The sequence below is a fragment of the Chinchilla lanigera genome, unplaced genomic scaffold (genome assembly GCF_000276665.1).
Source record: "Chinchilla lanigera isolate Chin_1 unplaced genomic scaffold, ChiLan1.0 scaffold00094, whole genome shotgun sequence".
In the NCBI taxonomy this organism is placed as follows: Eukaryota; Metazoa; Chordata; class Mammalia; order Rodentia; family Chinchillidae; genus Chinchilla; species Chinchilla lanigera.
In genome coordinates, this window is record NW_004955495.1 from 8,065,283 (window position 1) to 8,080,878 (window position 15,596).

The window sequence follows — 15,596 nt, forward strand, 5'->3', positions numbered from 1 at the left end:
TTTTATCATGAATTGGTGTTGAACTTTGTCAAATGCTTTCTCTGTGTCTATTGGAATGATCATGTGGTTTTTGTCCTTGGTTCTGTTAATGTGGTGTATTCCATTTATCGATTTATGTATGTTGGACCATGTCTGCTCTGTGGGATGCCTCCAACTTGGTCATGGTGTGTTATTGTTTTGATGATTTGCTGCATTCTGTTTGGCAGTATATGATTGAGAATTTTTGCATCTATGTTCATTAGGGAGATTATCCTATAGTTCTCTTTCTTAGTTGGATCCTTCCCTGGTTTGGTATCAGAGTAATGCTTGCTTCTACGAATGAATTTGGGAGTAGTACTTTTATTTCAATTTCATTAAAGAGTTTGAGGAGTAGTAGCATTAGAGCTCTAAATTTCTGATAGAATTCAATAGTGAATCTGTCAGGACCTGGGCTTTTCTTTTTGGTAGTTTTTTTTTGAGGTTATTTCTTCAATTTCATTGACTGATATGGGGATATTTAGAATTTTTGTATTTTCTTGATTCAGTTTTGCTAATTCATATGTATCAAGGAATCTGTTTATTTCTTCTGCTTTTTCCTTCTTATTAGAGTACAAAAAGGTGTTCTCATAATAGGTATTGATGATTTTCTGGATTTCTGCTGGATCTATTGTGATTCACCCTTTCATTCTTAATTGTGTATTTTTGAGTCCTTTTTTGATAAGGTTGGCTAACGGTTTTTTTAATCAATTTTATTTAATCTTCCAAAGAAATACATCTTTGATTCATTGATTCTTTGTATTGTTTTCTTAGTTTTAATTTTGCAATTTCCACTTTGATCTTTATAATTTCCTCCCTTGAATTTACTTTGTTTAACCTTCTCTTCTTTTTCTAGAAACTTGAGGTTCAAAATTAGAATATTTATTTAAGCTTTGCTCTGTTTTTCCAGTGTGGGAATTCACAGCCATAAGTTTCCCTCACAGGACTCCTTTTATTGTGTCCCATAAATTCCATCATATCATATTGTAGAAACTGTCTAATTTCTTCTTTCATCTCTGACCCATTGATTGTTCAGGAGGGTGTTATTTAATTTCCACATGTTTATGTAGTTCTTGTGGTTTCTTTTGCCGCTGACGTCCAATGTCAATGCACTATGATCTGATAATATGAATGGGATAATTTAAATTCCTTTGTATTTTCTTAAGCATGTTCTATGAGCTAGTATGTGGTCTATTTTGGAGAAAGTCTCATGTGTAGCTGAGAAGAATGTGTATTCTGTTCTTGTGGAGTGGGTCACTCTATAGATATCTATTAAATCCATTTATTCAAAGTTTTGGTTCAGTTCTGATATTTCTTTGTTGAATTTTTTGTCTAGTTTAGCTGTCTATTTTTGACAGTGGTGTTTTTGAGGTCCTCCATGATAGTTATATTAGTGTTTATTTGATGTTTCACATCCATTAATGTTGGGTGCACTGGTATTTGGTGCATATATATTTACGGTTGTTATCTTTTCTTCTTGGATTTTTCCATTAACAGTTATGTAGTGACCTCTTTGTCTCTTGATCAGTCTTGGCTTGAATTCCATTTTACCTTCAAGTAGAATAGCTACTCCTGCCTTCTTTCAGATGCCTGTTGCATGAAGTGTTGTTCTCTATCCTTTGAGTTTCAGTCTTTGAATTTCTTTTTGGGTTAAATGTGTTTCTTCTTTGCAGCACGTTACTGGATCTCGCTCTTGATCTCTTCTGTCAATTTGTTTCTTTTGATTAGTGAATTGAAATCATTTACATTGGTGGTTATAACTAGTATGCACTGATTTATCCTTGTCATATCATTTTCCTGTCGTTGGTTCCCTTTCTTTCTATTGGGGTTATTTTATCTTTTCATTTTATTCTTGTAAAGGATGAGTTGAATGTTTTTTTTTTTTCCACTAAGTTTGCTGTTTGTCATTTGGTTTTTGACATGGGTAGATAGTTAGATACATATTTATAAGCTACTGAATCTACCACTTGACCACTTAAAATAAGAAATTAGCTGAGTGAAAGAATTTCCAATTGGAATGGCCTCAAAATGCCTAAATTGATTCTGACACTGGGCCACAGCCTTAGTATATAATATTGCAATGCCAGTGGACCCACAAGCCTTACTACCACTTGGATACCAAAGAGAAATGGAATCAGTATCTCAAAGGGACTCTTATGCTTCTGTATCCATTGCGGTACTATCCACATCACAATCTTAATCTCTCAGAGTGGTCCACACACCAGCACTGATAACATCAATATCCACTGCAAGTGAGTCACAGGCCAACCTGGAGCTTCCAGTCATGAGCAAGGTTCCTGTATCTGAACAAGGTTCCTAATTTTTAGATTCACTTTGAGGTTGCAGAAGTTATCGTCTGGAAGTATTTGCCAGTCTCACCATTGTCATCATTTGTGCTACATAACACTTCCGTGCTAGCTGCTGTGTTGTACATCACAGGAGGTTGGGCAGCATCCCTGGCTTCCACTATGCTGGTGCCATATAACCTTGCCATTTGTAAAAATCAGAATTTCCCTAGACATTGCCCAGTATATCCTGAAGGCATAATCATCCCTTGTGAAGGACAACTGGCTGACAGTGCAACAACAAGAACATCTTGGTGAATTTCCAAAGTTCAACCCTTCCTTAATTCATCACTTTGAGTAGATTATTTAATCTTTCTTGGCCGCATTTTTGCAAATGTAAGGTGAATCCTTAATACTACTGACCTTGTGCAATGTACATATGTAAAATCTTAAACTGTAATCCTTATGAGATTCTAACATTAGTCCACAGTGCACAGAAATGTCAATAAATCTCTTATAATTATTAGATATTTTGAAAATGCAAGAGTAAATGGCAATTTTGACTTGTGTTCCAAGCATGAACTCCTAAGTGTTTGTAAAAAGCATCACAAAGCTGAAATTTGTAGTAATGTCCCATGGTGACCACATTAACAGAACCAAGGACAAAAACCACATGATCATTCCAATAGACACAGAGAAAGCATTTGACAAAGTTCAACACCAATTCATGATAAAAACCATACAGAATATGGGAATAGATGGTCTTCATCTCAATCTGATCAAAGCCATCTATGACAAACCAACAGCCAACATCACACTAAATGGACAAAAACTGAAAGCTTTCACCCTAAACTCAGGAATAAGACCAGGATGTCCACTGTCACTACTCTTATTCAACATAGTTCTGGAAACTTTAGCCAGAGTGATTAGACAAGATAGGAAAGGAAGAAATTAAATTATCATTATTTTTAGATGACATAATACTCTACACAGAAGAGCTCACAAACTCACCAAAAGACTTGTAGATCTATTGACCAAATTCAGTAGTATAGCTAGATACAAAATCAACACTCAAAACTCTATAGCCTTCCTGTACATGAATAACAAACTTACTGAGAGAGAAATTAGAGACACACCTTTCACAATAGCATCCAAAAAAATGAAATACCTAGGAATCAATCTCCTTTGATGAGGAGAACAATTTTCTGAAATTATCAGGAGCTGTGTCTTCTCTAGAAGCCAGTATTTTGTAGTCATAAGGAAGATTCCCAACTCAAGTACCCTAGACTTTGGAGAAAACTTCAATTTACTAATTGGGCAAAAGTTCTAATGAGGTTAGTCCTCTGGATAGCAAAACACTTGTGGAGAAGCAATAATACAGATTCTCCTAGATTCATCTGGTTACTAACCTGGTCCCTTGGGAAAATAGAGTGAGCTAGAAGTTTTTCTATGCTCAGACCAAAGCTCAGGGGTTGTAGCAATAAGAAGAAATGTACCTAATGAGCACATATAGGGAGGGAGCTACAAGGAGATCCCCTGATGGTGTCCTTCAGAGAGTACAGTCTTGAGCTGAACAGGACATGGTTCATTTTGGAACCCCAGGAGTTGCTAGGTTACTGATGCTTCACTCCTTCCTATTGGCTTGTATGGGCAGAACTTTAGTCTCCATCTTCAACTATGCAGGAAGGAAGCTAGACTTGAAATAATGATATCTGTCTTAGATGTCCTATCAAGGTGAATCTAAGACACAGTCAGTCTGCATAAAAGGATTAGCAAGAAGGGAACTAACGGAATTTACCTTATGTCACCTGAGAAACCAAGCATGCCTGGCCCAGAGTTGAGATATCATTCTGTTTGCTTACTTGGTTAATTCACAACTTATTTAATACGTTACCAAAAATGTATCTTTGATTCTGCAATGCATATATACATCACTGTTGAATATTACATTGGGGGACCAGAAACCCAATTGAATGAGACCAAACAAAATAGTGGTATAGAGTATTTTTCACAAAATTGGAACATATCCAAATAGTTTTAAAATTAGGGTATAGGGAAAAAATGGAGGAATATGCAGTGAATTGAGGAGGTTTTTTCTTTAATTTTTTTTTTCTGGTGTTGGGAATTGAACTTACGACCCTGCGCTTGCCAGGCAGGTGCTGTACCACTAAGCTAAATCCCCTGCCCATTTTTTTTTTTTTTTTGGACTGAGAATTGAAGTCATGACCTCACGTTTGCCAGGCAAGTGCTTATCCACTGAGCTACATCCCCGGCCCTTTTTCTTTAGTTTTCAAGCTGAAGTATATTTGAGCCTGTTTTCATGTTCATCACAAAGATCAGATTAGGGAATTGCTTTAAATACTATTTTGCAGCAACTGTTTATGAGACAAACTTTTCAGTAATTTTCTCTCACACTGCACTTCTACATGGACAAAGTAAATTTTATTTGCCTCATGTAGAAGAAAACCAAAGAGATTTATATTTCAATTCTTTCATTACTACTGATGGTGGTGACCCTTTTTCTTTCTCTTTGCAATTTTAAATTGTACAAATTCTTTCAAAGAACGAATGGAATTTTAAAACTAAATTTACTGTTTGTGATTACATATTTATATATGCACTGAAAGTTTATAAATTTTCTGTAGTTTAATATGTCTCTTATCTATATAACAGACCCATCTTCTCACTGCTTTTTAAAATTAGAAAATTCCTCTGTATGATTAATAATCAATTACCTTTTATACATTTTGCCATCTTGTTTTTTATCTCTTTTTCCTTGTTACTGCCTTTTACATTTTGTAACTGGTTCTATTTTTATAAATAGCGATCATCTACTACATTATGGAAGATATTCATTTATATTCTACTAAACATTGTCTACACATTTTGTAATCATTCTTTTATACATAGAAGTTTCATTATGTTTATGCACATTCTCTTTCTGTACAACTGTCTGAATAGCATCATGGGGTTACAGTGGGGTGTAAGTGAGGTAAAGCACACAATGCTTTTAGCTGACATGCTGGGTAAGAGCTCATAAAGACAGCTATTAGAACGTTCCAAACATAGTTATTATTTAATTTCATAATTGTTACCATTTTATTCAATATCATAAATGCATTGAATTAATGTATACTTATACACAATGGAATTATAACCTTACTCTTTCTTATGCTACTCCTAAAATTTTTTTTTTTTTTTTGGTCTTTTTGAGACAGGGTCTCACTACGCAGTTCAGGCTGGCCTTGAGCTCACTTTGTAGCCCAGGCTGGTCTTGAACTTGCAAGGATCCTCCTACTTCAGCCTCCCAAGTGCTGGGATTACAGGCATGCGCCACTATGCCCGGCTCTAAAAATATTTTTATTATTTAATTTCCAGGACTTGGTTAATTAAATGTTACATTAGAGACTTATGTTCATGTGATTAAATTATGGTTCCTTTAGAACCATTCATTGAGAATTTATTTCATGTTTTCATTTAATGAAGTCATTTTGAATTCATTCATTTACCTAATCTTTTTTATTGGATAAGATTTGATCAATATATACAATCCATGTTTAAACTTTAAAATTATAAAAGACACATGGCCAGTAATCCTCCTTAAATAGACAGTGCCATTTGTCTCCCTTGAAATAGTTTCCCTCCAAATAGTTCCCATCACTTCAAATACACTTAATCCTTCTTGACATTTTTTGAAGCAGTCCTGGAAGTCCTTTTTCATGGAAGTCTTTATGAGAAGTGATAAAAAAATATGATGAATCTAGCTGTCAAGTCCCATGTATCAGCAACGCAGGCTGCTGAAGACATTACAGTATGTCCTTACCCACTTTACCATAAGATCTGACATATGACCTCTGACTCCTGTCCGAAGACAAAATGAGCATGAAAGGTAGACATTTTGAATCCATTCTGGACATCATGGCAGACGCAACTAATTACACTCACGGAAGAAGTCTCAGAAAACTACTTCCCACAGTGGGATTTGCCTTCAAAGTGAGGGAGTGTATGTTTGCAGCAGATTAATGGCAATATGCCTTTTACTGTAATAATTTTTTAGTTTCAACACTCACCGTAGTTTAAAATAACATCTCATATTACCCCTTAATTTTTCATTTTTTCTATATTTTGTAACTTTTTATCATTGTGGAAACATTTGAATTAGCAAAAGGAGGTAAAATCTCTGTTTAATTGGGTATAAGGTTTTAATGACAAAGGTAAAATGCAATGAAGCAAGTGCGCATATGTTATAACGTCCCCAGGAATCCATTGTATGAAGAAAGAATGTAGATTATCTTGGCAGGTACAAGATTTTATAGAGATTATCATGGAGTGATCAGTGGTATCTGAACTCATATATTCCAATGGGGGATAATTATTTTAACATGCTTCTCTATCTATTTTGATAGCATTTTCTTGAAGATATTTTCATCAAGGACTGTAATGTTGTTCTCTTGTAGAATGCTTATCTGCCAAAATTTGGACCTCTGTAATACCGGAGCCCAAAGGCTACCTAACAAAGAAATAAGGAAAGATTGATTTTGATTTACCAGATATCTTTTAAATAAAAACAATGCATGATTTCCTTCATGTATCCAAAATGGCCAAACTCACATATCCATGGAATAGAATGGTGGCGTCAGAGAAGTGGAGGATGGGGAAATGTAGATTTTTAAAATGTTTAGTAACTTACAGTTATATAAGAACTCTGAGATATTTGCTGTATAATATCATGCTTAGTGCTAACAATATGATATTTGGGTGAAATGTTTGCTGTGAATACAGATCTCACATTAAGTATTTTTACCACAAATAAAGGCAAAGAGATAACAGCAGAACATCCTGCGAGGTGAAGGATGCATTGATAACATTGATTGTGGTGATAGGATCACATGGTGACATATACCCGGACCTTTCTGATTGTACACATTACGTGCATTCAATTCTTTCTATAAGAATTTCATTTCAAGTTTTTTAAAGCAAAAATACAAAGCCAACACGTGGGTAAAAAACCCCCTGCATCTTGAAAATCTTAACATTTCAGCAGCTTCAGGGAGGCCACCTCCTTCCTGTCTTCTCAGGCAGGATCTCCCCATCATCTCTCTCTTGTTCATTCTGGTTGCCACCCTGGCTTTTTTTTTGAATTTTTAAATCTGAAACAAGTACCTTCCTCAGGATCTTTGCACTCCGCATTCCTCCAGCTCAACACATTGTAGCTCCCCCAAACTTGCAACCTTGAAGTCTCAGTTCAAATATCTTGTGCATAAGTCTTGCCTGCCCAGCTACAAAAATAGCACCTCCATCCACTCACCTTCTTAGACTATCATGTTTTCCTTATAGCAATTACTAGTATATATGATACATAACCATCTTTTTTGTTAATGGGTACATACAAATTGTATTTATAGGTGCCATGTTTATAGATATTAGATAGACAGATTAGATATAGTATAATGTTCAGTATGTTGGTCTCCTGAAGTATTCATCATTGTTGTGGTAAAAACATTCACATCATTTCCTAGCTTTTACTCTTTCATATGCTACTTATCTCCTTGGGTTATCCCCACGATTGGATTGCAGGGGCTTTAACTCATCAGCGGCCCTCTACTCATTGCCCAGATAGTTCCAGGAACATTTTAAGAATCAGTTTACATTCCTCAAGGGCATGGGACATTTTTAATGAAAACTGAAGATTATACAATCTACTGTATTAAGGAAAAGACAGAGATGAGAATTCCTAACCACAGGTGGCACGAGGGGTGTTCTAAGGAGCACCAGCTACAAGATAGTCGTGTTCTTTTTCTTTCTCATAGTGGTTACCTACAGCACGTAGAACCAAAAACAGTACACGAATTTGAGAGTTTCTTCTTCCGGGATTTTCAGAAGACCCAGGACTGCAGCCCCTGGTGTTCAGGCTTTTTCTGTCCGTGTACCTGATGGCCATGACTGGAAACCTGCTCATCATCCTGGCCATCATCTCAGACTCCCGCCTGCTCACGCCCATGTACTTCTTCCTCTCCACCTCTCCTTTGTGGACATCTGTTTCATTTCTACTGCTGTGCCCAAGATGCTGGTGAACATCCAGACACAAACTAAGATCATAACTTATGAAGACTGCATCATCCAGATTTATGTTTTTGCATTCTTTGTAAGATTAGACAACTTCCTCCTTGCTGTGATGGCCTATGATCGATTTGTGGCCATCTGTCATCCCCTGCACTACATGGTCATCATGAATCGCCAGCTCTGTGGGTTGCTGGTGTTGGTGTCTTGGATCGCAACTGCCCTGAATTCCTTGTTACAAAGCTTAATGGTGCTATGATTGTCCTTCTGCACAAACTTGGAAATCCCTCACTTTTTCTGTGAGCCTAATCAGTTGGTTCACCTCGCCTGTTCTGACACTTTTCTTAATGACATGGTGATGAATTTTGTAGCTGGGTTTCTGGGTGGTGGTTCTCTTGCAGGTATCCTTTACTCTCACTCCAAGATTGTTTCCTCCGTGCGTGCAATCTCATCGGCTCAGGGGAGGTGTAAAGCATTTTTTACCTGTGTGTCTTACTTATCTGTGGTCTCTTTATTTTACTGTACAGTTCTAGGTATGTACCTTAGTTCTGCTGTTACCCAAGACTCACACTCGAGTGCAATAGCTTCAGTGATGTATGGTGTGGTCACACCCATGCTGAACCCCTACATCTACAGTCTAGGGAATAAAGATATAAAGAAAGCTCTTAAAAGACTTCTTGAGAAAGATATTATAAAACTATCCATTGTTTTGGGCTAAAAAGTGTTGTTGATCACAGTATTCAATCCCTAGAGCAAGAAATTACAATATTTGATCAGAATGTAGAAAGGAATAGTACTTTTTCCCTTCTATTTCCTGAAGTTTCCATTTCTTTGATTTTAGCATCTCTCCCATATTTATGTAACTAACTTTGTCAAGTGGTCTGCTCTCTCTGACATAAAGTGTTCCCTTTATCATTTTCTTGGTGTTTTTTAATCACTGGACTAGAAGCATGAGAAACTTCCATTTGTCTCTTGGGACAAGGTAGAATTCTTAAGAACAATTTGTTCTCAAATGCCACAGATCATACTCAGTTAATTTACTTGCTACTAAAGAAAAGCAGAAGCATGTGTTTTACTCCTCCTACGGAAAAAGCACCTTACTTGGCACTTAAGGCTATTTGTGTAGTTTTATAGAAGAGGAAATTCTGAGACCACAGTTTTGCATTAGTGAGTTCTCATTCCTTCATGAGCCACTACATAAATTTTAACTTTCTTCATTCACGTAACTGCTCTTCCTGATGGTGTAGATTGTAGCAGGTAAATGTGTTTTGTCACTGAGAATTCACTTTTTTTTCCTCCTACCTGGGATTCTGTTTTCTTATTTAACTTGGTATCTGTAGTATCTACAACAGTCACTGGAAAAAAACTGCTCAGGAAATATGTCTTCTAGTGAAATACACATGGAAAAAGTCTGACTTAATAGATTGATTAATTTGGCTTCAGAATCTGAAAAGACCTTACAGGTGATGAGACAAACATCTACATTACACATTGAGATAATGTGCAAAGTATCTTTTTTTTTTGTACTGGGAATTGAAATCAGGACCTTGCACTCTCCAGCCAGGTGTTGTGCCACTGAGCTATATCCCTGGCCCAGTATCTCTTTTTATGCTCTAAATGTAATCGTCGAAGTGTGGAAGATATCTACTCATGTGTAAAGGACTTTATTCATTGAAGACTGATTAGCATGTTTTGTATTTACTATTCAACTATGCTTCTGTTTCTGCTTAAAATTTTTCAGTACTGCCTAGAAATATGAAACCTTACATTTTTCTAAATAAAGTGTCCTCCCCTCTCTGAATTTTGCCATGGCTGTTGGATGTGTGGGGAAAGAGCAATATCAGTATTATCCGTTTTATACCTCCTCCGTGCTCAGGAAAGGCTTCAGTCATCATGGTCAAAGAATGACTCACAAGAGAGCTTGAATTCCTGCCCAGGCATGAGATTTGGGGTCACAAGCTTTCCTACATAAATATTCATATATTTAAACCTTTAAAGTAACCTCCATATAGTCATTTTTAAATATGTTGTATCAAATAAACTTGTGTAACAGAGTAACTGTGCAAGTTATCATTAGATATGAAGGCTATCATCAAAATTATGAAGCAGCAGATTAAAATGTCCTCAGTTTCTTTCCCTTTGCTTATTGTATAAGTTAGCTATTACCGCGTAAGAAGCATTCCTAAAAACTAAAGGTCTAATATATTGCTTTTATTATAAATGAGACCACATGACGGGGAGTTTTGTGAGTTTGGTCCTCTTGTGCACCTGCAGCAGGTGTGTGTGTGAGCAGGAGAGGCTCTGTCAATCTTTCTTGAGCTCTCCAATGTACTCAGCCCTCACCTGACTGTTGGCTCATCTAGGGTGGCTTTGGCTGAGACAGTTGGCTTCTCTCCCTGTCACCCCTCTTCCAGCTGGCTAGCCTGGAATGTCACATTCTGACTGGGGCAGAATATAAAGCAGGAGAAATACCCCTTGAGGGCCCTTGTGGTATACTGTCATCCCCACCACATTCTACTGCCAAAGAAAATTCAAAATCATAAATCTACTTCAAGCTCTAAACTCTAGGAAGAGCAGTCAATAGATGCTCTCAGCCTTGGTATAAGGAAAATTGTTTTCAGAACCCCCTCCCATGCTTTCAGATATTAAGAGCCTTGGATACTTATGTCCCTTATGTAAAATGGGGTCATCTGCACATATAAATTGCCCATAATCTTCCATATACTTCAAATTATCTGCAATATTACTTATGACATCTGCATATGAGAAATGTTATATCATGTTATTTAGGGAAGGATGATGGAAACAGTCTGTACATTTTCACTGGTGATGTAAATATATTTAATTTGTCTGATGTGAGTTTGGCTAAATCCATGGATATCCAATCAGTAAATATGGAGGGGTGACTGTATGTTTTTGGATACCTATAGAAATTCTACTGCAGAAGATCAATTTCCTCCCTATCAAAGTAAATATTCCAGCTCTTCTGCAAACTTCCAACAGTTTAGTTTTTAGTCTTTAATTTTTTGTTTTTTTGAGACAGGGTCTCACTATGCAGTTTAGGTTGGCCTTGAGCTCACTTTGTAGCCAGGTGGGCCTCAAACTCACAACGATCCTCCTGCCTCAGCCTCCCAACTGCTGGGATTACAGGCATGTGCCACCACACCTGGATTTCCAACACTTTATACTAGGCTGAGAAGAAATGAACCTTTTCCTTCCAGATAAATCATAGACCCAGAAATCACATACCCAGCTTAGTATATAACAAAGGAAAAGAAACATCACTTCCTTCTGATGAGGCTTAGGTCATTTACATATGTAGAGCTATTTTTCTGCTTGTTTTTGTGTTTGTTTTTCTCTTTAACATGGTCAAAAGTTTCTATTTTTATACTGGTATATCCTGTCTGGGCAGGACAAATAAGTTTGTCCAGGGAATAGCATTTGTTATGATTTGTGTCTAGATGTACCCCCAAAGGCTCATGTAGTCATGGGGTGGGCTTCTAAAGTTTTTGATTGAGTCATGGTGCAGTGCTGGAATTATGGGTGTGAGTGCTACACTCAACCTGGGGTGGGAAGCCTGCATACAATATAAGAGAAAGAAAGAGGTTTACTCTCTGCCCCTCCTCCCTTTTTACTCTTGTTGCTTTTGCTGTTTTCCACTGCCATGAACTGTTACCCTCTGCCATGTGCCACCCTGCCTTGGAGCCAGCCGAGTATGGACTGAAACCTCCACAAACTGTGAGCTAAATAAGCCTTTCCTTCCTTAATTTTGGGTGTCAGGTATTTTGTCTCAGCAATAAGAGATAAAAGTGACCAAGATAGAATTTAAAACGCAAATATACATTGAAGACTTAGGAATTGGAAAGGGGATGGAGAGGTGAAGCATGAGCTCAAGTGCCAATATCCTGAATGTGCGGAGTGAGGAGAGATGGGGTCATTTGGGAATCCAGGGGTCACAGAATGGATGGCAAGAAGTGACAGACAAGGACTTTGTTTCATGTGCTTTTCAAGCAGAGGGAGTTCTTGTGACTACCAAAGCTTCCCTTACCCAGAATAAAGAAAATATCCATCTTCTTCATTAGGTCTTTGGCATTTTTAATTTTTATCTTTATTGGTATACACTTTCAGCACGTGATGATCACATTCCGTGCTGGAAGTTGGTGCACGTATGTAGCACATTTTAATTCTTTTTTATCCCCTTTTACTCTCCTCCGTCCCCTCCCTCACATTTCTTGGTTCTCTTCCATTTTGTAATTTCTATTTATGTAGCTCTTCTCTGATGTCTTTTAAGGTTATCAAAATATTTACATGCAGTGACCATCAAAGGATAAGAATATTCTGTATGTGAATTGTTTCATTACAATGTACCCATGGTACAAAAACTCTCTTCTTTTTACTTTAACACATTTAATTGTGTATACTTTCTTTTCTCTTTTTTGGAAAATACTTAAAGTGTTGAGTGGCAGTGTCTACAGTATTAGCATGTGTCTTCTCGACAGTGCCCTTCCCTCTACCCAGTACTGCAGGGTGAGGGCTTTACAGATTAAGCTGTATAAGCAGTGACCTCCTTAACTTCTTTTGTTCTGTTGTATGACCGGCATTCGAATGAACAGCTGACTTAGGATACTGTCAGGAAGGCAGTTTCAACAGATAACGCTAGTCTGTCCCTTTTCCAGTGTCCTTAATACTTATCTGGAAATTCCAACCCCTGTCTGCTTACAATTTCTTCTAACTTGACAAGAGTCTTGGAAATGAAAATGGGCATTTTGTGGACATGTTACTAAGTGCCTTCCTTTTAGAGGGTGGATGATACAATGACTCAATGGCATATAAATTATATTTATTGGTTTGTTGAACCATCCTTGTGTCTCTGGGTTGAAACCCACTCGGTCATGACGAATGATCTTTTTGGTGATGTGTTGCATTCCATTTGCTAATATCTTGTGGAGGATTTTCACACCCGTGTTTATTAAGGAGATTGCATTATAGTTTTCTTTTTTAGTTGGGTCTATCCAGTTTTGGAATCAGAGTGGTGCTGGCTTCCATAAGAGAATTTGGGAGTGCTGCATCCCTTTCAGTATTTTTGAAGAGCTTGAGGAGTACAGGTGATATAACATGTTTAAAGGTCCTGTAAAATTTAGCAATGAATCCATCTGGAGGTCCTGGGGCTTTGATAGTTGATATATTCTTTATTACTGTCTCAATTTCATTGTTTGTTATTGGGTTGTTCAGTGTTTTTGTGCCTTCTTGACTTAGTTTTGGTAATTTGTATGAGTCCAGGCTTTTCTTTATTTCTTTAAAAATATCTACACTACCAGAATACAATTTTTTATACTGATTACTATTTTCTGGATTTTGACAGTTTCTGTCACGATTTGATTTATTTTTATTTATCATTTTTGTTGTTTTTGTGTTGTTCTGATTTTGTCTTCATTGTTTCGTCAGTTTTTTAATTTTTAAAAGAAAAAAAGAAAAAATTAAAAATAAAGGTAGAGTTTCAAAACAGGTTAATGAGAGAGTAATAACAATTAATACATTGCATAATATTATCTTCATAGTAGTTATGCAGAGTACAAGATATAGGCATGAAATATTGTTCAAACAATATTAGCACAAAAGTTTTTTTTCAATAAGTTAAGAGAAACCAGTTGTATAACTATCTTACCTATCATATATATATATATTTTCCTTTTCCCTTCCTTCCGTTCCCCTTTCTCTCATCACAGTTTCTCTTTTCTTTCGAACAGCTTCTTCTCATTCCACAATATCTATTGTACATGTTGGATCTTATTTACTCGTTCAGCTTCTCACACTAGTGAGACAATAAGATGTTTACACATGTGGGTCTGATTTATTTCATTTATGAGTACAGTCTTGAATTGCATCCATTTCTCAAGTGTACCCTTCTTTGTGGTAGACTAGTACTCCATTGTCTTAAAAAAAAAACCCCACATCCTTCTTATCCATTCCTTGGTTGATGGACATTAGGGTTGTTTTCAAGATTTAGATATTACAAATTGTGTTGTCATAAACATTGGTGCACATATATTGCTGTGGTATGAAGTTTTTAATTCTTCTGGGAGGATACCCAGAACAGGAATAGTTGAGTGGAATGGGACCTCTAATTCTAGTTTTTGAGGAGTCTTCACACTGATTTCCACAGTGCTTGCACCAGTCTATACTCCACCAACAGTGGAGAAGGGTTTCTTTTTCCCCACAGCCTCTCCAGCATTTGTTATTGGTTCATTTCTTGATGGTAGCCATTCTTTCTGGAGTGAGATGGAGTCTCAGTGTTGTTTTAATTTGCAACTCTTTAATAACCAGTGATGTTGAATATTTTTTCATATATTTATCTGCCATTTGTATTTTTTCATCTGAGAAATGTGTGTTCATCTCAGATGCCCGTTTTTGGATCGGGTCTTTAAATTTGGGGGGGTCTGATTTTTTAAATTCATTTTATGTTCTCGATAGAAGTCCTTTGTCTGAGGGACAAGTGGCTATAATTTTTTCTAACTCTGTGGGTTGTATTTTCACTCTGTTGGTGATTTCTTTTGTTGTACAAAATCTTTTTAATAAGGTGAGATCCCATTTGTTGATTCTTTACAGTATTTCCTGTGCAGTCTGGATTTTTTTCATGAAGTCTCTGCCTACATCTATGTCTTCAAGATTTCTACTTACTTTCTCTTCCAGTAGATTTAGTACTTCTGTTTTAATATTTAGACCTTTAATCCTTTTTGACTTTAGTTTAATGCATGTTGATAGACATGGGTCTAGTTTTAGTTTTCAGCATGTGGAAAGCCAGTTTTCCCAGCAGCATTTATTAGAGATGATCTTTCTTCCAGTGAACATATTTGACTCCTTGGTCAAAGATAAGATGGCAAAGTGTGTTTGCTGCTGCTTCTGCATCTTTTATTCTATCCCACTGATCCTCAGGTCTATTTTTTCCAATACCATGTTGATTTTATCATAATAGCTTTATAGAATACTTTCAGGTCAGGGATTGTCATGCACAGTGACTTGCCTCTGTTGCCCAGAATTGCTTTTGCTATTCTAGTTCTCTTCTGGTTCCAAATGAATTTTAGGAATGTTTTCTCTAGTTCTGTGAGGTATACTAATGGTATTTTGATTGGGATTGCATTAAATCTGTATAACAATTTTGAGAGTATGGCCATTTTCAATATGTTGGCTCTTCCTATCCATGAGCAAGGGATATCTTTCCATTTCTGATATCCTCTT

At 36.6% G+C, this 15,596-nt stretch overlaps 1 pseudogene; it reads left to right on the forward strand.

The window, feature by feature from the left end:
• Positions 1–6,218: 6,218 nt before the first annotated feature.
• Positions 6,219–9,078, forward strand: LOC102019927 (annotated as a pseudogene).
• The last annotated feature ends 6,518 nt before the right edge of the window (positions 9,079–15,596 follow it).